The sequence below is a fragment of the Protopterus annectens genome, chromosome 10.part0, assembly GCF_019279795.1.
Source record: "Protopterus annectens isolate FY-2018-M chromosome 10.part0, PAN1.0, whole genome shotgun sequence".
In the NCBI taxonomy this organism is placed as follows: domain Eukaryota; kingdom Metazoa; phylum Chordata; order Ceratodontiformes; family Protopteridae; genus Protopterus; species Protopterus annectens.
In genome coordinates, this window is record NC_056744.1 from 320,381,858 (window position 1) to 320,406,382 (window position 24,525).

A 24,525-nucleotide genomic window follows, 5' to 3' on the forward strand; every position below is an offset into this window, starting at 1 on the left:
CATGGTCCTTTAATTACCCAAAGGGTTATGGGATAGATAAGTTAAATTGTCTGCCCACAACATACCATGATACATTCCATGACTTAACACTGATGAGGCTCATGGTCCTTTAATTACCCAGGGGGTTATGGGATAGATAAGTTAAATTGTCTGCCCACAACATACGATGATACATTCCATGACTTAACACTGATGAGGATCATGGTACTTTAATTACCCAGGGGGTTATGGGATAGATAAGTTAAATTGTCTGCCCACAACATACTATGATACATTCCATGACTTAACACTGATGAGGCTCATGGTCCTTTAATTACCCAGGGGGTTATGGGATAGATAAGTTAAATTGTCTGCCCACAACATGCTATGATACATTCCATGACTTAACACTGATGAGGCTCATGGTCCTTTAATTACCCAAAGGGTTATGGGATAGATAAGTTAAATTGTCTGCCCACAACATACCATGATACATTCCATGACTTAACACTGATGAGGCTCATGGTCCTTTAATTACCCAGGGGGTTATGGGATAGATAAGTTAAATTGTCTGCCCACAACATACGATGATACATTCCATGACTTAACACTGATGAGGATCATGGTACTTTAATTACCCAGGGGGTTATGGGATAGATAAGTTAAATTGTCTGCCCACAACATACTATGATACATTCCATGACTTAACACTGATGAGGCTCATGGTCCTTTAATTACCCAGGGGGTTATGGGATAGATAAGTTAAATTATCTGCCCACAACATACTATGATACATTCCATGACTTAACACTGATGAGGCTGATGGTACTTTAATTACCCAGGGGGTTATGGGATAGATAAGTTAAATTGTCTGCCCACAACATACAATGATACATTCCATGACTTAACACTGATGAGGCTCATGGTACTTTAATTACCCAGGGGGTTATGGGATAGATAAGTTAAATTGTCTGCCCACAACATAATATGATACATTCCATGACTTAACACTGATGAGGCTCATGGTCCTTTAATTACCCAGGGGGTTATGCGATAGATAAGTTAAATTGTCTGCCCACAACATGCTATGATACATTCCATGACTTAACACTGATGAGGCTCATGGTCCTTTAATTACCCAAAGGGTTATGGGATAGATAAGTTAAATTGTCTGCCCACAACATACCATGATACATTCCATGACTTAACACTGATGAGGCTCATGGTCCTTTAATTACCCAGGGGGTTATGGGATAGATAAGTTAAATTGTCTGCCCACAACATACGATGATACATTCCATGACTTAACACTGATGAGGATCATGGTACTTTAATTACCCAGGGGGTTATGGGATAGATAAGTTAAATTGTCTGCCCACAACATACTATGATACATTCCATGACTTAACACTGATGAGGCTCATGGTCCTTTAATTACCCAGGGGGTTATGGGATAGATAAGTTAAATTGTCTGCCCACAACATACTATGATACATTCCATGACTTAACACTGATGAGGCTGATGGTACTTTAATTACCCAGGGGGTTATGGGATAGATAAGTTAAATTGTCTGCTCACAACATACAATGATACATTCCATGACTTAACACTGATGAGGCTCATGGTACTTTAATTACCCAGGGGGTTATGGGATAGATAAGTTAAATTGTCTGCCCGCAACATACTATGATACATTCCATGACTTAACACTGATGAGGCTCATGGTCCTTTAATTACCCAGGGGGTTATGGGATAGATAAGTTAAATTGTCTGCCCACAACATACTATGATACATTCCATGACTTAACACTGATGAGGCTCATGGTCCTTTAATTACCCAGGGGGTTATGGGATAGATAAGTTAAATTGTCTGCCCGCAACATACGATGATACATTCCATGAGTTAATACTGATGAGGCTCGTGGTTCTTTAATTACCCAGGGGGTTATGGGATAGATAAGTTAAATTGTCTGCCCACAACATACTATGATACATTCCATGACTTAACACTGATGACGCTCATGGTACTTTAATTACCCAGGGGGTTATGGGATAGATAAGTTAAATTGTCGGCCCACAACATACGATGATACATTCCATGACTTAACACTGATGAGGCTGATGGTACTTTATTTACCCAGGGGGTTATGGGATAGATAAGTTAAATTGTCTGCCCACAACATACTATGATACATTCCATGACTTAACACTGATGAGGCTCATGGTCCTTTAATTACCCAAGTCCATACAATGGCCACCCTTACGTACATACATACTGTATTGCTAAAATGCTGTTTTTTTGGATTTAAATATATTTAAAATAAAAAGTTACATACACACCAATTCAGCATTTGAAACACAACTTTAATAATGCACTATTTTAGCATTTAAAACACAGCTTTAATAATGCACTATGTTAGCATTTAAAGCACAGCTCTAGTAATACAACATATCAGAAAAGTAATGCATCACCAATGAAGTCAATTTACCTTCATTTGTGTCTCTTCAGGCTGGGGAAATCCCAAGACAGCCAGACAGAAGATAACTTGATATAGAAATCCTGCACGATGCATCCATCCACAGGTGAAACTTCTGTTAGGCTGTCCCAAACCTCTCTTTTTATACCATATAGTAAACAACTCTTGAATGACCAGATGTAATCCTTTCTCATGAGAAACCAGACGAGGGTAGAATAGACCGATGTTGGCCAGACATCAGGAATGTTTCATCTGAGTCTGTCAGAAAAACATTTCCTTAGTTTATAAAAGCATTTCCTCTCATGTTTCAAGAAAAACAAATACCTTTGGGAAAAACAAGTATCTTTGGGAAAAACAAGTATCTTTGGGAAGAACAAGTACCTTTGGGAAAAACAAGTACCTTTGGGAAAAACAAGTATCTTTGGGAAAAACAAGTATCTTTGGGAAGAACAAGTACCTTTGGGAAAAACAAGTATCTTTGGGAAGAACAAGTACCTTTGGGAAAAACAAGTACCTTTGGGAAAAACAAGTATCTTTGGGAAGAACAAGTACCTGTGGGAAAAACAAGTATCTTTGGGAAGAACAAGTACCTTTGGGAAAAACAAGTACCTTTGGGAAAAACAAGTATCTTTGGGAAAAACAAGTACCTCTACTAGCAACCAAAAGATCCGTAAAAAGAGATTTAACTCTTTACTGATATCCTTTCCAGACTCCTGACCCAAGACTCCCCAGACTCTGGAACAGACTGCCGATACATGTCAAGCAGAGCGCCTCTTTGGCTCTCTTCAAAAGGAACCTTGATGATTGGATGGGAGATAGGAAATTCACCCCGGGGATCACATCAGTTGCCCTGCTAGACAGGGGTCCAATGAAGTAAATATTGTGGGAAGAAATAGCCAGGGAATTGTTATGGCTAGGCCTGTATAGGCCCTAGGGCCGAATGTGTAGTACCAACCTATGAACCTATGAACCTTTCCACACTGAACCAGCAAGCAACCATCTTTTCACACACATCCCCTTTCATGTCACATTCGTATCATGCATATATATATACATACATAAGGTTTATATTATGAGATCGAAACCTTAGGTAGTCGAATGCCTAAAAGTCGATCTCTAAATATTGAAGTGTAAAAATCACGAATGGCCGTTTCCACACAGGGAAACAATGCCATTGGCCAAACTAAAAAAAAAAAACCCTAACTAAATATACCAACTCTGAGATTGCTCTACATTGTAAAAAGCATAAAATTCACATAACAGCCAAATGACTTGTTTCCCTGTGTGGAAACGTCCATTTGCGATTTTTTTTTCCAGTTCGATATTTAGACATTGACCTTTAGGTATTCGACTACCTAAGGTTTTGATCTTGTGATATAGACCCACATACATGCATACAAATATTTTAAGCATGGGCAATAGTGCCCTGCAAACTTGTGAATATACCAAACAGTTGTCCTGATAAGTGTCCAGGCTGTTCTTAAAAATATCTAAACTAGTGCTTGCTTCAATGTAATTTGTAGCCTGTTCCAGGGGTGTAGCTAGGATTTTCAAATTTGTACTGACAGCTCTCAAACTGCTACCCCCCTCCCCAGCCAAGCTACGGCCATTCTCGTAATTCACGGTTTGCTCTTTTAGTGTCGATGAAGAGGCATTCGCTGTAATGCCTCTTCAGTAATATAATATAAATTCACTCAAACTCGGTTCCTTGAATTGAAAATTAATCTCAAATGTCAGTTCTTTGAAAAATGCAGCATGGTAGTTGGGGTAGAGACTTTATGCTTTTGTTTTCTGTAACTAAGGTACAGGTTTTGAGCTTGAGTAAATTACTAACCACCTGCTACCACTAACTAGGATGTTTCATTCACACACACATCCCTACCTACCTCTTAGTGCAAGAAATATGGACAAAGCCTAAAATAAACAGGGACAGATATTAAATAATGTTCTCGTGAACTTAGAAAGTTGCTAGAATAACAGGATTTGTGCTAGTATGAATTTTTCTAAAGGACATGAAGTCTGAAGCTCAAATGTCTGTCATTATTTAGCAACTTCAGCCTTCAATGATTTTCTAGAAAATCACAAAATTTATGAGGAACAGACAAAAAATATGGGGCAAAAATCTGGACATTCTGCAAAATTTGGACAGTTGAGAGGTATGCTGCCTACCACACACACACACACACACAAACACACAATCTCTCAACCTCTTACAGCAACAAACTCATAAATAAAACTCAGGCAAAGGCCCAAAAATAAGTACATTTTTTTAAATATTGCTCTTATAAACTTAGAAAGATAATAGTAGTAGGTCTTGCATCAGTACGGATTTTCTGAAAGGTATGAAATCTGAAACTGAAATGTCTGCATTATTTTCTAACTTCAGTCTTTAACAATTTGCCACTAATTTGCTAGAAAACTGCAATTTTATGAAAAACGGACCAAAAATGTGATGCAAAAATATAAAATTGCCAGACAATACAGCTGGGAACCTGTCAAAGGAGGGACACCATTTTAATATGAGCACAGTTAACTTAGAGCAGCTGATGCATTTCTGAAATAAAAGTAATGTATAACTCTGATCATTACAGTTATTTATAAAAGTAAAGTAAACCCTCTATGTTTTCTTCCAAAATTGCTATTTTGTGGAGGGATCATTAGGGGAAGAGCAACATTTTGAGCCAAAATCAGGGACAGTTGAGGTTTGGCTATGCCTAATTCTATAAAGCAATTTGCATGTACCTCTCAACCTGTTAATGCAATAAATCTGGACAAGGCCAAATATATTGAGGGAACATATAAACAGTACTAAAAATTGCTCTTGTATAAACTGGGACAGTTGATAGAACAGGTCTTATTTTAGCATGCATTTTCTGAAGGTTATAAAGTCTGAAACTAGTGTGTCATTATTTAGTGACTTAATTCCTAAATCATTTGCCAGAAAACCACAAACTGAGGAACAAACCAAAAATAAGAAGCAAACAATCTATTCATTCTTTGAAAATCTGGACAGTTGAGAGGTATAGTTCAGCTGGGGCTGTCTAAGTTTGCCGCCCTTCCCCCTCACAAAACCATGGTCGAATGGAGCCTCCCCCTGCAGCCATTCCAATGATCCATTACTTTGCTATTTCACTCCATTTACCATAAACACTAGTGTGCATACTGATTTACTTCTATGATGATTTGAACTTCATTTGAAAGTTTTATTTTGCATTTTACAGCGCAAACACTAAGACATCTGCTAAACAAACTTGGCATTAAAACGTCTCTGCCCTTGAAACTCACATTCATTGAAACAACATTAAAACCCACATTCAAAGAAAAATACATTTTACCCGTGGCAGATAAAAATTAATTCTGGGCTGCTTTTAAATCATAGGCCCCTTGCATATGAAACATACATGTGCTCTTTGATACACCTTCCTACTGCTTTGAACATTTTTCCAGTAAACAATGAAACAAAACCGCCCAATTCAGAACATTTCCATCATAAAAGTCTAGTCAAACTTCTACAGTCCACCATTATCAGTAAATAATATGCACAATCTCTGAAGTAGTAAAAAAAGTCATCTAAATAATTCCATGTTAAATAAATCTAACTAATGAAGAGGTTGCTGCTAGCAATCACCTTTATATTTCATGACTTCACCGAAAAATAGTGTCTGATGCCCCTGAGGAATAAATTGCCTAAATTACATTAATAAGCTAGCAATATTGCAATAGGAAATGGATGGCAAACTGATAACAGGCTCATAGTTAGTGTCTTAACTTTCAGTACAGCAGCATTCACCCCTTATGGGAGTAGAACCAACAACCTTCTGCATTAAAAGCAAGTACACAACATGTTGTGCTACTAGCAATGTGAGCCGACTTAGCATAATCAGCACTAAACTTCTCTTCCCCTGCAGCTCTCAGTTCCTTGTAAAATCTACGCAATACTCAACTACATCTCAACGTCGCAGCACAAGAAGTCTGGAAAAAGCCAAATTTATTGGGGTGGGTCAAAAGGGCAAAAAACAGGAACACATTAAACATTGCTTGTATAATGTTGGAAAGCTGCTAGAATAAAATGCTGTGTTACCATCATACATTTTACTGCCAAGGTCACTGTGCAAAATAGTCAGAACAACATACCACTATGCCAAATCACCTGCTTTGTGAAAGAGAGGAAGACTGAAACTTAAATGGCTATCATTTAATGAATTCAGTTCTCACCATAGCTGTCAACCTCTTAGCACAAAACACCTGGACAAACCCAGTAATGAGGGAATACAGCCCTCAAACATATTCAGTGAATTCAGTTCTTGCCATAGCTGTCAACCTTAGCACAAAAAACCTGGACAAAGCCATTAACAGGGTATTACAGTCCCAAAAATAAGGACAAATTTCAAATAGTCATAAACTTAAAAAAATTGCTATAAAAAAGGTTGTGTTAGTATATATTTATTGCTAGAATAAAAAGTTGTTTTACTATGTCACAAACACAGGGATAAGATGCAGACTCTACACAGAAGGCACCACAGCCAAGAATCAAACCAGAAAACCTACAGCTGTGAGGCAACAATACTGCCACTGCACCATCAAATATGTAAGGAAGTAAACATTCAGAAACCTGAAGTCTGAAATTTAAATGCCTGTCAATTTGTTAAACAGGACAGTCTGACTTGGAACAAAAAAAAAAACACAATTCTCAGCAGAGGCCCAGGAAAAAATAATGCAGACATGTCTTTGTAACATGGGAGGACACAAAAGCAAACCCACACAAACACAGGGAGAAGATACAGACCCCCCCCCCCACAAAAAAGGCACCCCAGTCAAGAACCAAACCCAAGAACCTACAGCTGTGAGGCATCAATGCTACATTGCTACCACTGCACCATCAAATTTCAAGCATTGCAATATTTAAAAACCACAGATATGATACAGATATTGATCAGATCAAATATGAGGCAAAAATCTGCAATTTTTTACAAATGGTGGTGGGTAGGGAATTCAGGTCTTTAACACCTGCATACAAGGTACAGGGTTCAAGCCTGAGGTATTCCCTACCACACCACCATGAGTAATCACACCAGTACATCCCACCTGGGGCATTTTCACACACCCACACACACACACACACACACTCTTCATATTACTCACCAACCCTTGGTTGCAAGACTGAAGTGAGACCACCATAACGAATCCGCTTCCTGCTCAGAAAGCATGAAGTGAGACCAACATCATAACGCTTTCTCCTCCCGCTTCGACCAAAAGCATTTGAACTGGCCGGTCAGCCGGAAATACATGTGCGGAGCTCCTGACGTCGGAAATACATGTGCGGAGCTCCTGACGTCATCGTGCAGTAAAGCGCGAAAACAAAGAAAAGTGAACATTTAAAATGCTACCCCCCCCCCCTCTACATAAGTTGTACTGAAATCAGTACAGTACGTATGCCTCCCGACATCCCTGGCCTGTTCCATGCATCAGCTACTCTGTCAGAGAACCAATTAGTACATTTCTCATTCCTACAAAATCTTCTACATAGGTTGTCTGATGATTCTATAGTACTTTTTGCAAACTGCAAACACTCCTAGAGCTAGTTGTCACTAAATGCTGTATATACCTGAATAAGGTCTCCTCATAAATATCTGTATGAAACATTATAAAAGTTCAGATATTTTAGTCTTTCATAGTAACTTAAATTTTCACATCCATGGATGCCCTTGATATATTTATGTACTCTATCCAGTTTACTCATGCTTGTTTTCTTACAAGGTTTCCATATTGTTATTCTATACTGAAGTTTTGGTCTAATATAATTAACAAATAATGACTTAAACATGTTTGATTTCCTAGACTTTATAAATCTTTTTATACAACCTATAGTTCTATAACTATCATTACCAATTGGTTGATATGATTAGAAAAACTCATAGCTGAATCTACCTGTATACTCAGGTCCTTAAATGAGTCTACAGTTTCGATCACTGTGTGCTGCATTAAATATTCACCTTTCAATTTATGTCTCCCAAATCTCATATGCATCGATTTTGATGTATTTATTAGCATATTATTATCCTGTACCCAGCTGATCAGTTTAGTCAGGTTCTTTTGCAGACATGTCCTCTCTATAATGCATGTAATCAATTTACAGCTGTTATTAATTGTTCTAGAACAGCATGTTACAGGTGGTAATAGATCTATTATCATGCTGATTTATGGTTTCAAGTTCCAAACTTTCTAATTCTGACAATAATTTAAGCAATATAACCTTCTCCATTATTTTTCCACAACATGAAAGTAAACCTATGACATTGTTCTGGGTTTGTTCTACTTCCCTTTCCCGTTAAAGACAGGTTTGACAAGTGCATGTCTCCAATTATGAGTAATATCGCCATACTTATATGACCTTAGCAATTAACAGATATAATGGTACTATAAGTTCATGCCAAAGTGTTCTCAGGTCATTATTACTAATCCTGTCTCCTCCCTCTGCTTTGTTTGGATTCAGGTTGCATAGTTGTTTTCAATATAATCTGATTTGATTTCAGTATCTAAGGTTAGCTGGTTGTCAGTAAGGTAATTTATCAGCCCCTTTGTGGAGCCAAATTGCTTTGCACAAGATTTTATAAATACATTTGTAATCTGTTGTGTTTCAGAATAAATTTTAGAATCTACACACAGTTTATCAATTTGTATATCTTTCTATCACATTGTATGTATCTATAAAATGTTTTCCTATTATGCTCAATATCTGTATATAAATTTTCTTCAAGTTTTTCTCGATCTTGCCTCACACTTGATTATTTGTCCAGCTTGTTTATTTCAGTTTTCAAAATTGTAGTTCATCTTGTTTTTCAATTCTTACATTTTTGTCTGTCATGTTAATTAGATACCTTGTTTTTATGGAACTATATCCTTCTGACATTGTGTGCATAGATCCTGATGTTAAACATTTTTTTTTATTTTTTGCATTCAAAAAATTTCTCTTTCAAAACTTTCTACATTCCATCTGCAGTTTTTCTACTGAACACCTCACTCCAGTTAGTTTTACATAGTGACTGTTTTGCTTCCATTTCATCTGTAATTAACCTTCTGTGCATTGGTTTAGATTTCAGTTTGGCAGAATTATCTGGCAACAAATTAGCCTTTATAAAGCCATGATCATTGCAGATTCTCCACGCATCATGGGCAAACCCTTGTGGATAGGGTGACACTGACAAATTTGAGTAGAAGCTTGTATAGTGCGTACTTGGACTGATATAAATATACCTTGGTCTATTGTCTGGTCCCATGGAAGCATTATTTTTTAGAATGTGACAAGGATTATATGACTTGTTCCAAACTGACCTCAGGGGAAGCTGAATTTTCAGGAATAGTAGGGGCAAAAATGTGGGCAGGTGCATTAACGTTAGCACTAAATTTCTCTGCTAATATACTGGCTAAATAATTGGAATGTGTGATATTTATTATTAATGAGCTCTGTGCATTATTGGGCATTATTCCTTAATTTCCTGATGTAGCTGAATAAAGATTTGTAGCTTCCTCTGCTATCTGTAATGACCTTAATCTTCATAGGTTCATAGGTAAGTACTGGGCTAGCTGCCCTTGTGAGTCATTTTGAGCCTAACCAATTTCCCTTTCAAAGGTAAGACTTTAACCCTGTACATTGTGTAATGACCTTAATTTTCATAGGTCCATAGGTAAGTACTGGGCTAGCTGCCCTTGTGAGTCATTTTGAGCCTAACCAATTTCCCTTTCAAAGGTAAGACTTTAACCCTGTACATTGCATCTATGAGGTAATCGCCATTACTATTGTACCAACTCTCCGTTTCAGTTTACATTTTCTAATACTGTTCTTAGGTTCAGTTAAGTTTCAATGTGTAAGAGTGCCAGTCAAGGCTTGGGTAACTGAGTCCCCTAACAAGAAGGTGTTTGGTTTAATATTTACCACCTCAGTGATATTAAGATAATTTACTTGATCTTTTGGGGATGTTGATTGGTTTCTATAACAACAATGAAGTGATAGTTGGATTTATTAAGGGGAATCTGCATCTCTAGGAGCCTCATGTTAGGGTCATGCGTAATGTGATATGAGGTGATGGTGTTGCTGACAAATACAGATACGTCTCCCACTCTCTCTTGAGGGCCTGAATGTCTAATAGGTACTAAACCCTGGTATGGAAGGATCACTGACATTGCATTGGTACCGTATCACAGTAGTGACACAAATATGAATGTGTTTGAGTTGTAGGAGACCCTCAAGTTCTGGCATTTTTCTGTGTAGAGTCCTAGAGCTGACTAGTACCACTATAATGTCTGAATCTGAGCTTGAGTTTCGTATGCTGGAAAATCCAGTAGGGGTAACATGGCTAAAAAAAAAACAATATAGAGTCAGCAAAGGCTTTACCCGGTATAGAGAAGTCTTGGCATGAAAGATGTAAGCCTTCACTGGCAAAACAGGAAGTCTTATGTACCATTTCATCCCAGGCTGACACTTACTGGATCCCCTTTGAATGATGCCAACTGCACAGCCAATTGTTAAAGCCAATTATCTTATCTATATATTCACTCCTTGTGATGGAAGACTACTTCTCAAGGCAAGTGCCTTTTCTGCTTCTGACACATGCATGGTAAGTTCTGTCAAGTCACTCTGCTTGTCCCTCTGGGTGAATCATCTCAGGACATTTATTCACACATGGCACTGCTGCATCATAGTTATTTTTGTAAGGTTTAAAGGGCATTAGGGCCCTTTTGACAACAGGGATCCTTTTAATGGACAAGTAGCTTACAGCTATCTTGCTTTTGTCCAGTCTGGTGACTACGGAGGCCTAACTATAGTGTCACTTATGACTAAAACATTTCCCTGTCTAGAACCAGACTTAGTGGGCCTTATGGGCTTAGATCTGCTTTCCTGGTGATCCATGGGTGAGCTATGTGGATTTCTGTATGTGTAACTGGAGAGAGAAGAGGTGTTCCATTGTGTGTTGGAGGCTGGGAACTTTCAATGTGTATTCTAGGAGGCTCTGTCCAATTTTCTTTACAGCCTCAGAGTAAGTTGGGGGCGTAGGGGTATGTTGTAACTAAAGTGGCATTATGAATATGTGGTACTTACCGATAATAGACTCTTGTAAGAGGTTCTTCTCTATGATACTTGTGAGACTTGTAAAATATTAAAGCAATACTATCAATTGGTAGACCACTGTCAGTAGTCATATGACAATTTGCACACTGCCTTTAAACTCCTAATGCATTCAGACTGACCAGAGATGGAGTCAAAGCAGATTTCTGACATATGTTTCCGGAGGGTGGAGGACTATGGCTGTCTGAACTATTCAGAGATTGGAGGGAGATTGTTGTAGCAGGCTCAGAAGATGTATTTAGAATGATATTCTGAAAACAGCTGAGATGTTAGCTGATGTAACAGTACCTAAGAAAAAGCCAGAATTATTCTATAGTGTACAAAGTACTGATAATTTCTTACCCATGTGGTGACACTAGGGCAAGGCCGATGTTTCCTGTTCATTTCCCTGTTAAATGACCAGGGCACAGTAGTGGCAGAGGGTGAACCACACACTACTTGTGCATTACCTTGTATTTGGGGCACAGGAGGTGAACTGCAGCAGTGTAATAGATCATGTGTATAGTCTACTGTAGAACACACACACACACACACACCACACACACACACACACACACACACACACACACACACACACACACACACACACACACACACACACACACACACACACACACACGCACACACACACGCACACACACACACACACACACACACACACACACACGCACACACACACATACAGGTTCATAGGTTCATAGGTTGGTACTAGGCTATCGGCCCTAGGGCCTATACAAACCTAGCCATAACAATTCCCTGGATATTTCTTCCCACAATATTTACTTCTCTGGACTCCTGAAAATATACATCTTCAATCTGTAAAGCTCTTGCCTGGGGTGAAAATCAAACCTTGCACCTTGTGTTGAAAGGCATACTCCTTAACCACTGTTCCATTTGGCCTTTCAGGTCACATATACACACTACTTGTGCATTACCTTGTATTTTTGGTACAGGAGGTGAACTGCAGCTGTGTAATAGGTCATGTGTATAGTCTACTGTACAACACACACACACACACACACACACACACACACACACACACACACACACACACACACACACACACACACACACACTACTTGTGCATTGCCTTGTATTTGGAGCACAGGAGGTGAACTGCAGCAGTGTAATAGGTCATGTGTATAGTCTACTGCACAACAAACACACACACACACACACACACACACACACACACACACACACACACACACACACACACACACACACATATACACACTACTGGGGCACAGGAGGTGAACTGCAGCTGTGTAACTCTTCTTCACATATGTCCACAGTCTCAAAGGAAGCATAGGTTCACAGGTTTGTAGTTAGGTACTAGGCTATCGGCCCAAGGGCCTACGTAAGCCTAGCCAACAAGGATCCCGGCTTATGCCACCCAAGAAAGTTATTTTCCTGTGCACTGTCAAGCAGAGACACAGAAGTGATCCCCAGGGTTTATTTCCTGTTTCCCATCCACTCATCAAGATTTTTCTTGAAGAGTGCTAATGAAGAACTTTGCTTAACATAGATGGGTAGCCTGTTCCAGAATATGGGAAGTCTCTGGGACAGGAATCTATCCCTCCAGCATGTCCTGCTTATTGTGGTGATAAGCTTTAGGTCCCTAGAGTGTGTAGCTCAGAGGGATTGGGATTTCTTTAGGTCTAGCATGTCCAACAGCTCTGGGTTTGACATAGCTTTATATGTTAGGCAGAGGTCACCTCGGAGTAGGCGACATACTACGGAATAAAGCTGGAGTTTCTGAGGTGGTCAGTGTAGGGCATCTGTTTGAGGCCAGTAATCCTCTTTGTGAGGTACTTCTGTGGCCTTTCCAGCTGCTGCAGATGTCTTGTGAGGTACATTCCAAAAGGGGCATTGTACTCTATAATGGGTCTAATGAGTGTTGTGTAGAGGGGAACAATGATCTCTTTTTTCCTGGATGAGAACCCTTTTATGATGAGGTGTGCCACATAGAAGGATTTCCTGACTACTGTGGTGATTTGATTATCAAAGGAGAGACTACTGTCCATCTGGGTCCCAAGTTCTCTTATCACACATTCGGTGTTAAGTAGACTGCTGTTTATGTGGTAGTTCATGGGTACAGAGTTTTTACCAAAGGGGATAACAATGCACTTTTTGGTATTGAGCTTGAGGCCATGCCTCTGACACTAGGCATCTGTCTCAGTGAGGCCCTTCTGTATGATGTCCACATCACTTGGGGACTCGACTATGGCTCCTAGTTTGCAGTCATCTGTGAACTTCATTAGCCAGAGGCCTTCTGTGTTAGCCTGTACTTCAGAGAAGTAGATACCAAACAGGAGAGGTCCCAGGACGGAACCCTGTGGTACTCAACTTGTCACTGCTCTGAGGTCAGATTTGGAATCTGCAACTTTTACAGTGTGGGTTCTGTCAGTGAGCCAGTTGGCAACCCATCTTGTGACGTAGAGAATTATACCTAATTTAGTGAGTTTAGCTATAATTCCAGATTGGGGGATGTTGTCGAAAGCCTTGGTGAGGTCATGCTAGGCTGTGTGAACCACCTTACCCTCATTTACAGCTTTGGTGACTGACTCAAAGAAGTCAATCAGGTTCAGGAGGCATGATCTGCCTTTCACAAACCCGAACTGGGTGGGATCCAGAGTTTGGAGGTTACCAATGTCTTTGTTTATGAGTTCCGTGATGATACGTTCCATGACCTTGCAGATCAGGCTCATCAGGCTAATAGGGCGATAGCTTTATTTATTTATTTATTTATTTATTTACATTTGTTGACAGGATTAGTGGTGGCTCCCCCATACCCAGCACTTTCCAAGCCTCCACACAATGAATGCAATTTTGTCTACTAGAGGCAAACCTCAGGAAGATTAAGGGGAAGTCAAAATGCCTCTTTAGAACCTTCTCTAAGGTGGAAAAGGATATGACAAGCCAAACTTTCTTCATCATCTGGATGACTTCCCCCACGATTAGTATCATGGGGTGAAGAGGAATCTTGCACAGTGTCTAGGTTAATCTCTAGGACAGCCCTAGGAGTGTCCTCCCACACATTTTCTTGGCTAACCTCCATCGTGAAGACTACTCTGAGAAGAATAAATCACAGGCCAACTTGAGCCCAGATTACAGCTAAAAGTCTTCACAAAGAGCCTCCCACTCTCTTCCATCCAAACAGAGAAGCTCTCATCAATAATGGTGCTTCATGAATAGTGACCCCAGAGCAGCCTGCCAGTAACAAAGGCTTGAAGGAAGGGGTGTCTCTGTAACACTATCTTCAGCAGCCATGTCGGTGTCCAAAGACCTCAGTGCCAAATGACCAGTGGAGATCCCATCATAAGGACTACAGCACCAAAGTTGACCCCCTAAACAGAAACATGGCACCACTGACATCTGTGCCCACAGCCCTAAGGCATCACAAGCAAACAACTCTGGCTCCGATAAGTATACTGAACTTTTGTCCTGAAGCTCGACTACCAAAAGAGCAGCCAGCACAGAAAGCACACACATTAAATCAACACTGACTGCAAGGCAGTCCCGGAATGAATCATCCAGGCCAGCACTGGGAATACAGTCACGGTATTCCCAGAAGCAAAGAAGGGAAAGCAGGAGCCTCAAGTAAATTTGGGCCTACTGCACTGCCTTTGAAAGCTCATCACAATTAATGTCCACGATAAACCAAAAGTAGGAAACAATCTTAGCAGAACGAGGCCCGTTATGAGGCATTATGTACTCATCATAACATTCCATCTGTATTGTCCATTTTCGTTCTTCCTCTACAGTTGGGTTCTGATCTGACCTTCAGATATGACTCTGCAGATTCTTTCAGATTGTAGAACAAACTCTTGAGCTCCTCCCTTTACCCATAATGCCCTAATCACCTTAGGTACCTCAGATAGAAAAGTTGTGTAAAATCTTATCATAACTATAGATGCCTATCTCTTCCATGTTGCAGTATTCACATCATCAGACTTATTGGTCTAATTTCCCGGATCAGTTGATGCCACACCTTTGTGCAGGGGGTGACTGTTGGTGTCCTCCATTCACCTGTTTGGAGGCTAATACTGAATACTGTCTGTATGGGATTTGACAAGTTCTAATTCAGGCTAGCCAGTAGGCATCCTGGTATATTATCTGGCCCCAACGAATCAGTATTCTTGGCCTTAGATAATGCCTTGAGGACTTGTTCATAGGCGATTTGGAGGACATAGATGCAGATATGTGATCTGGGAATGTTGGGGGTGAAAACTGAAATTTGAGCTAAATGTATGTGCTAGTAGATTGGCTGTTATCTCTGTGCAGTGCTGGACATCATTCTGGAGGCTTTAAACATAAAGAAGGACTGTAATCAAAGTCACACTAGGCACTAGGAAGCAGAAGTAAATACTCTTTGTGATAATCCAAGCTGAAAAAAGAGAAGAATACTGGCGAACCACAAAATGTACTTTTCTAACGCTTAACTTTAATCACTGCATTTTCGTCCATAACATATGACTTCTTCAGATAAAACAAACTACTCCCAGCATCCCTCTTTAAATATCCTTCATTCCTTTGCTACCAATTAATTAATTAATCTGCAGAATAAAAACACACTATTCTAGATTTATTCTATCCAAATATGAAAATGCTATGATGTGATAAAGGATTTATTCATAGTAAGTTAGACATGGAGGAGTTCTAGGTCATTATCATGTCTAACGATAAAGGTTTTATTCATAGTAAGTTAGACATGGAGGATTTCTAGGTTGTTATGTCTAACGATAAAGGTTTTATTCATAGTAAGTTAAACATGGAGGAGTTCTAGGTCATTATCATGTCTAATGATAAAGGTTTTATTCATAGTAAGTTAGACATGGAGGAGTTCTAGGTCATTATCATGTCTAACGATAAAGGTTTTATTCATAGTAAGTTAGACATGGAAGATTTCTAGGTCATTATCATGTCTAACGATAAAGGTTTTATTCATAGGTTCATAGGTTCATAGGTTCATACTAGGCTATCTGCCCGAGGGCATTTACAAGCCTAGCCCATCGTTTTGTGGCTTACGCCACCCCTTTAGTATGGGGAACTATACCCATTATTTTGCTGTGCCTCTGTCGAGCAGTGACACTGAGGTAATCCCTGGGGTATATCTGCGATCTCCCATCCATTGGTCAAGATTTCTCTTGAACAAGGCCAGCGAGGTGCTCTGCCTCACATGTACCGGGATTTTGTTCCACAGCATAGGGAGTCTTTGGGTGATGAATCTATCCCTCCAGCACGTCCTATTAATAGCCGTGTCAAGGTTTAAGTCTCCGCCCTTGTGGCTCTGATGGATCTAGATTTTTGAGGTGAAGCATATTCATCAAATCTGGGTTTGACATGGCCTTGTATGTTAGGCAAAGGTCACCTCTGAGCAAGCGTGGCGACTGAATAGAGCTGGAGTTCTTTCAGTCGGGCAGCATAGGACAGATTTTTGAGACCCTTTATCCTTTTGGTGAGGAACTTTTGTGGCCTCTCCAGCTGCTGCAAGTGTCGGGTCAGATACATTCCGAATGGGGCATTGTACTCAATCATTGGTCTGATGAGTGATGAGTAAAGGGAGACTATGACCTCCCTTGATCTAGATGAGAATCCCTTCATGATAAGGTGGGCAATGTAGAAGGTCTTCCTAACTACTTTAGCTACATGGGTGTCGAATGACAGACTACTATCAACCTGGGTCCCCAGGTCCCTGATAACTTCTTCTGTGCTCAGTGGATTGCCACCTATTTGGTAGCTAGGGGTAACCTTGTTTTTCCCGAAGGGTATGACTATGCATTTGTTGGCATTTAACCTTAGGCCGTGGCTCTGGCACCAGTTATCCGCTTCTGTGAGACCCTTCTGAAGGATATCTGTGTCAGATGTGTTTTCTACTATGGCGCCCAGTTTGCAGTCATCTGCAAACTTTGTCAGCCATAACCCTCCTGTGTTTGCTTGTACTTGGAAAAGTAGATGCCAAACAAGAGTGGGCCCAGGACTGAGCCCTGTGGGACACCACTTGTGACAGGCTTTGAGTCTGACATGGCGCCAGCAACTCTGACCCTGTGGGTTCTGTCACTCAGCCAGTTTGCAACCCATCTTGTGATGTATGGGTTGACATTTAAGCTGATGAGTTTTTCAATGATACCCGAGTGGGGTATTGTATTGAAGGCCTTAGCCAGATCGAGGTAGGCTGTATGGACTGCCTTTCCCTCATCAATGGCTTTGGTGACTGTTTCAAAAAGTCAACCAAGTTTAAAAGGCATGATCTGCCTTTGACAAAGCCAAACTGGGTTGGATCCAAAGTCTGCAAATTCCCTATGTCTTTATTTATGAGGTCCATTATGATCCTCTCCATGGCTTTGCAGATAAGGCTTGTCAAGCTAATGGGCTGGTAATTTCCAGGGTCGGTGGAGGCACCGCCTTTGTGAAGTGGTACCACAGTTGCAGTGCGCCACTCCCTGGTACGTATCCAGAGGTAAGACTTTGATTAAACAGCTGTCCTAGCTGTGGGTTTAATTCCTCATTGAGTTCATGGAGCACACAGCCGGGGACACCATCAGGTCCCATGGATGCTGTGTTTTTTGCTTTGGAGAGAGCAGTTCTCACTTGGGCGCTGGAGATGTTTGGGGGGCTGCAATCGTTTGGTATACATATCTCTCCTTTTGGGGGGGAGGGGGGGGAGAAGTTTGCACTGAACCTGTCAGCCAGTATGTTGGCAAAGTCTGTAGGATCAGTAATCTTCACATCATTTTGAACTAGCTCTGAGCATATCTGTGAGTTTCCTCCCAGGTTTCTAACATAGCTAAAGAAGGCCTTATGATTGTCTTTTGAGTCTTTAGCTATTTTTCTCTCGAAATTTGCTTTGGATAGTAAATAGTAAGTTAGACATGGAGGAGTTCTAGGTCATTATCATGTCTAATGATAAAGGTTTTATTCATAGTAAGTTAAGACATGGAGGGGTTCTAGGTCGTTATCATGTCTAACAAGGCTAGACGCGAGATTTTTCTTTTTAATAATGTAATCCTCCTTTTAGTGCTTTTGTCTAATGCAGTGAGCCTGTATGAGTTGTAGGCACTGAAACCCTGCACTGATGGAGTGTTTTCACTGGTCTTGAACAAAGTCTCTATGATGATGCAAATATCAATATTTTCCACGGTAAGTAGCATCTGCAGGCTATGAAGTTTTTTATTCAGGCTCTTAGCACTGAGCAGGAATACCGGGTTTATATCGCAACATCGAACAACCATAATATCAAATCAAACAACATTGAACACATAACATTGAATGCTAAAAAACTCGAAAGCACAAAATTTCGAAAACTGAATCTATGAAAAGCAACATTTGGTCATCCTCTCACCTGTGCAATCTGAAACCTAACCGTAACAAACAAAACACGCCTCCTTAACTGTCAAAACACAACCCAGCCACCTAATGCAAGTACCCTACAAACATATGCATTAAGTACTCTACTCTGCTCAACAGAAAGTAAATTTTAAAAACAAAACCGGCATAGTAGCACACAACAATTACCACACTATATACACACTATGTACAAAAATGAAGTATTTACATGATTTGGTACTCAAAGACACAAACAAGCTACTAACTATTTCACCCCCAACGTGGGGGGCTATGCCCCCCCAGACCCCTTACTTAAATATGCCAACTCCGAGATCAGTGGAGGTAATCTATTCACATGTAAGATTTCGATGCTACGTGTTTTGCTTATCCTGCGATAAAACAGTGGTTCGTAGCAGATGTTATTCACATTGAACATTTCTCAGTGACGTCAGGGTATGTAACTTTGCAAGGGCCAACTATGTGAGTCTGGGGTTTCCGATTTCTTAATTATTAGCTTTTGGGTTTATTAGCATTCGGTATTACGTGTTCGATATTGTGTGATTCAATATTATGGTCGTTCTATGTTGTGATATAAACCCGTAATACCTCAATTCTGCCTGGATTATGTTTAACTATGGTAGAAATTTTAGAAGGCCAACATTGCCTGAAAAAGGCACTGTGGGATAGATAATGTTTTGTCCAATATACAGGAGCCTTGGAGGCCATGTAGACCATCTCTGGAAAAGCAGTTAGGACTTTCTGTCATATATTGTACCCTTTTTGAATGACAGCTAAGCTAAGCCAATTGTTGAAATCAATTATCTTTTGCTCACATTGTGGCATCATTCTTGGTGATTGTAGAATGCAGTAAGAGGTTAAAGGTCATACCTACCTCAGAAACATATTCTGAGAGCTCCATCATCATCGTTGACCCCCTTCTTCCATTCTCTACATGAGGTTGGGGTGTTGTGTTAATTATTGCCATCTCTCTCCATTCAATGCCACACTCATGCCTCCTTCATTGCTCACACAATCCATGTGCCTCTTTGCCGGACACCTTCATTTCCTCTTCCTGTCTGCCCACCGTAATCTCTTCTCTTTGATCTTCTTTGCAATTGGAGCTACTTTGGCTTCTGCTCTGATGTCCTCATGTCTTCATCTGTCCCACAGTCTGCATCCTACTACCCTTCTCAGGCACTTCATTTCCATCACCTCTAGCTACCTCATCTGTTCTGCCTTTACTGCCCAGGTTTCTGTACCATATGGTTGTACTTGTCACAGCAGTGTTTTGTACACCTTACTTTTCGGCTTCTTTGACATTCTTCTGTCATACACGACACCTGACACTCTATGCCAGTTGGCTGCAGCCCCTTGGATTCTAGATTCGACCTCTTCATTCACACTTCCCTTTTCCTCAACCATCCCTCTCAGATACTTGAAGCTGTTAACCTGTTCTCCTATATTCCCTTCCATCTCAATTCTCAGCTTCTGCTGATTTCCCCAATTTGCTGCCATTACCACTGTTTTATCTGTACATAGTTTCATCCCATGTGCCTTCAGTTTTGCATTCCATTCCCCTATCCTTTGCTATAGTTCTTGTTCAGAGTCTGCCTGTAATGCCACATCATGTGCCTGTAATGCCACATCATGTGCCTGTAGTGCCACATCATGTGCCTGTAATGCCACATCATGTGCCTGTAATGCCACATCATGTGCCTGTAATGCCACATCATGTGCCTGTAGTGCCACATCATGTGCCTGTAATGCCACATCATGTGCCTGTAATGCCACATCATGTGCCTGTAATGCCACATCATGTGCATACAGCAACTTTGTTGGTCTGTCCCTTCCGATCTGTTTGCTGAAGTAGCACATCACCAGTTTGAACAGCAGTGGGCTCAAATCTGAACCTTGGTGCATACCCACTCCCACTGGAAAGCCCTCTGTGAGACTGAACACTGTTCGTACTTGAGTCACTGGGTCCTTGTACATAGCCTGCACTAATTCCACCAATATTTCTGGGACTTTGAACCACTGCAGTACTGCCCAAATCATCTTTCTTCCGACAGCTCCATCATGTCTGTCTTCATGTAGTCCTGGGAGGTACATCTTAAGTTACACCAACGTGTACAATAACTGAATCATATGAGTACTTGTGGTGCAAGGACTTGTGTACATATGTAATGTAGCAAATCCTGGCACCTGATAGGCATCTGACTGTGATCCTTTCCTTGCCCAGCTTGGTGACTGGTATAGTGATATGTCTCACTATGGTGTCACGTATGACTAGAATATTGCACTGCCCAAAGATTTGTCTTATGTGTTGCTGAAATGAATCAGGGTGGCTCTTTGACATGTGTTTGACGATGGGGGATGTCTGTGGTGTGTTTATAAGTCTGTGTAGATTGCAGGGGACACTTGTTCCATGGGTGATATTTAAGAGGCATCTGTGGTTTAGATAGGTTACTTTTAAGAACATATGTAGGTCTATGTAGAGGGAGAGCAATCAGAAAACTACTGCATATGTCTACTGCCTCTAAAAATATTAAGTGATGACAATGAATTATAAAAGACTGAATAAAAAGGGTGATTAAAGTAACAGTAAAATTTAATTCAATTTAGTTAAATAAAACATATGAGTGCATACAAGTACTACAAAAAAAAATCTAACAAACATTTGCAAGGTATGCAACACTTTGTTTTACAGCACAATAAACCACTCCCTTGCCTGATAAAAAGTATATATGTATATATATATATATATATATATATATATATATATATATATATATTTAGAAAGCTTGTGAAATTATTTTTGTTTTACTTGGATCGCTTGTCTGTGTACTTAATAAAGGATTTTCGACTGGCAACAGACTGCCTGCCTTGCTTGGATTACTTTCGAATACTTAGTAATGCTGTACAATTATATATTTTCTATTACTTTTTGTTTTGTTTTGACGTAAGACGAGTTTAAGTTCACTACTTCTACTACTATTGTCTGATCTGATTAATATACAGTGATTAACTAGAGATATATGGACTGAAAATCTTCCACACAGAGAAGTTTCTTACACTGTTTAGAATGGTACGAAGCCTGACCTGAACAAATATTAAGCAACCCCTGCTGAAGCTGTTAAGGTTGGGTCCTCTACTGACCAGTAAATGACAGCTGCAGAATAAAAGATTTGTTTCTGCTTGCTGTCTGTACTGGTAATGTGTCCCTAACTTCCTCAAAACAGTTAGGAATTTGCTGGAATAACAGGATGAATATTGACATGCATTTTCTGAAGGATATGAACTCTGAAACTCAAATGTTTCCCTTTTAGTGACTTGAATTCCTAGTGGTTTGTCTAAAAAACAGATTTTATGAGCAAGAGACCAAAAATATTAGGCAAAAAAATCTAGATAACTTACAATGCCTTTCTGACAGTGTCTGTTAAGTGTTTTATGTCTTTGAAAACAGGCAAAACACTTAGCACTTTTAATTTTCCTAGTAGTGACTTATATCTATCTATCTATATCAATATCTATATATATATATATTTATTTATTTTATTTTATTTTTTATTTTACATTTATATATATATATATATATATATATATATATATATATATATATATATATATTTATGTATGTGTATCTATTTATCTATGTGTGCATATTATATCTAGCTATCTATTGCGTCTATATAATGCTGTTGAAAACTCAAACTATCGACAGCGTAATAATCGACACGAAAATGTCGAAACCCCCGAACATTGAACACACACAAAAAAAACAAAAAAAACAAAAAAACCCCACCCAAACACAACACAAATTGCTCTATGCAGGGGGGCAAGCACCCCTGCACCCCCACAGCCCCCGCTAGTTAAATATACCAACTCCGAGATCTCACTACATTGCAGAAAATGGAAATCTCCCTTTATGGAGGTTTCCGTTTACACGTGAGATGACTTTCGTTTTCGACATTTTGGTGCCGACAATATCAGCTTCGATATTGTCGGCCTTCGACAGGGTGAAGTAGACCCTATCTATCTATCTATCTATCTATCTATCTATCTATCTATCTATATATGTGTGTGTGTGTATAGATCTGTAGATATGCATATATATATATATATATATATATATATATATATATATATATATATATAGATATAGATATGTGTGTGTGTGTGTGTGTGTGTGTGTGTGTGTGTGTGTGTGTGTGTGTGTGTGTGCAGATCTGTAGATATGCATATATATATATATATATATATATATATATATATATATATAAATATATATATATATACACACACACACACACACACACACACACACACACACACACACACATGCACATTAAATTATATTCATGTTTTTCTTGCTGTCACCATTCCAGTTTGTTAATGTAAACATGCTTTTATTTTGTAGAAGTTATTTACACTTTACTCACATTTAGGGTATCATTTCTACTTACTTTTACACTGTTTTTTGCATATTTCACCACTAGATGGCAACACTGAATTGATAAATTTAATACAGGAGTTTTTAGATCACATTCATTTTTTATATTCAGTGTTGGAGTTTAAACATTTTGCAGTAATTAAATGTAGTTGATTTACAAATGTAATGCACCATTATAGATGTCTGCAATGCAATAACATGTTCAGCTAATTAAGACCTTTAAAACTGGTTTTCATAATCACCTGACTTCACTTTTGCGTTTATACACTGTTATTGATGTGATAAGTCTTTTGAAGATGTCTAGTTAATGGTTAGATGAAAGTACTTAAAAGTAGTAATAAAACTATCCATTTTCTGCTTTGAACTGTTTTGGTTTTCTTAGTGTAAGGTATGTTATGTTTTTAGGTATGAATACTGAAAGCATGGCATGCACTCTGGTTTTCTAGACACTCTGCCATTTACTTGCACATTATTTTGGCCTTCTTCAGGTGCAAGGCTCCCACACAGAACTACCCTTAATGACATCTTAACCTGGAGACTGATCAGTGTAAGATATACCCACTGTGCGTATTTGTTGTGGGTTCCTCTCCCCCTCCTCCTCCTCTCCTCCCCTACAAACAGGAATGGCCATAGCTGAAATGATGCCCTAGGTGACTGGCTTCATGTCAACACCCCAGACATCACACGGTGCTCCCATGCCCTATGTCCTATACTGGCATACCCACAACACCCACATTTTTTTGTTTATTTTTATCACTGTTTGTCTTACTCTTTCAGTTTTTTCTTTCATTCATTCATTCATTCATTCATTCATTCATTCTTTCATTCAACACATCCTAAGTACAGGAGACTGCACTATAATAATTGTGGAGGAAATAACTGCATAAATCCAGGAGTCTGGGGGGATTTTAGGCCCCACAGAAGTCATGGGTTATAAATGCTTAGAGGTACATTTTAGAGGTTTTTCTTTAACACTGCATTTTCATCCAACAATGGCCTGAACGAAAACTGTGATCAAAGGAAGAAAGAAAGTTTGTCTTACTTTTCAACTTTGTTTTTCCTGTGGCCATTCGACACATCCTAACTGACCAGGACTGCATTGTAAAAATGGTGGAGGAAACAATTAAGGTTATCTGAAGGACTAGCTTCATTCCATAGGTTTCTA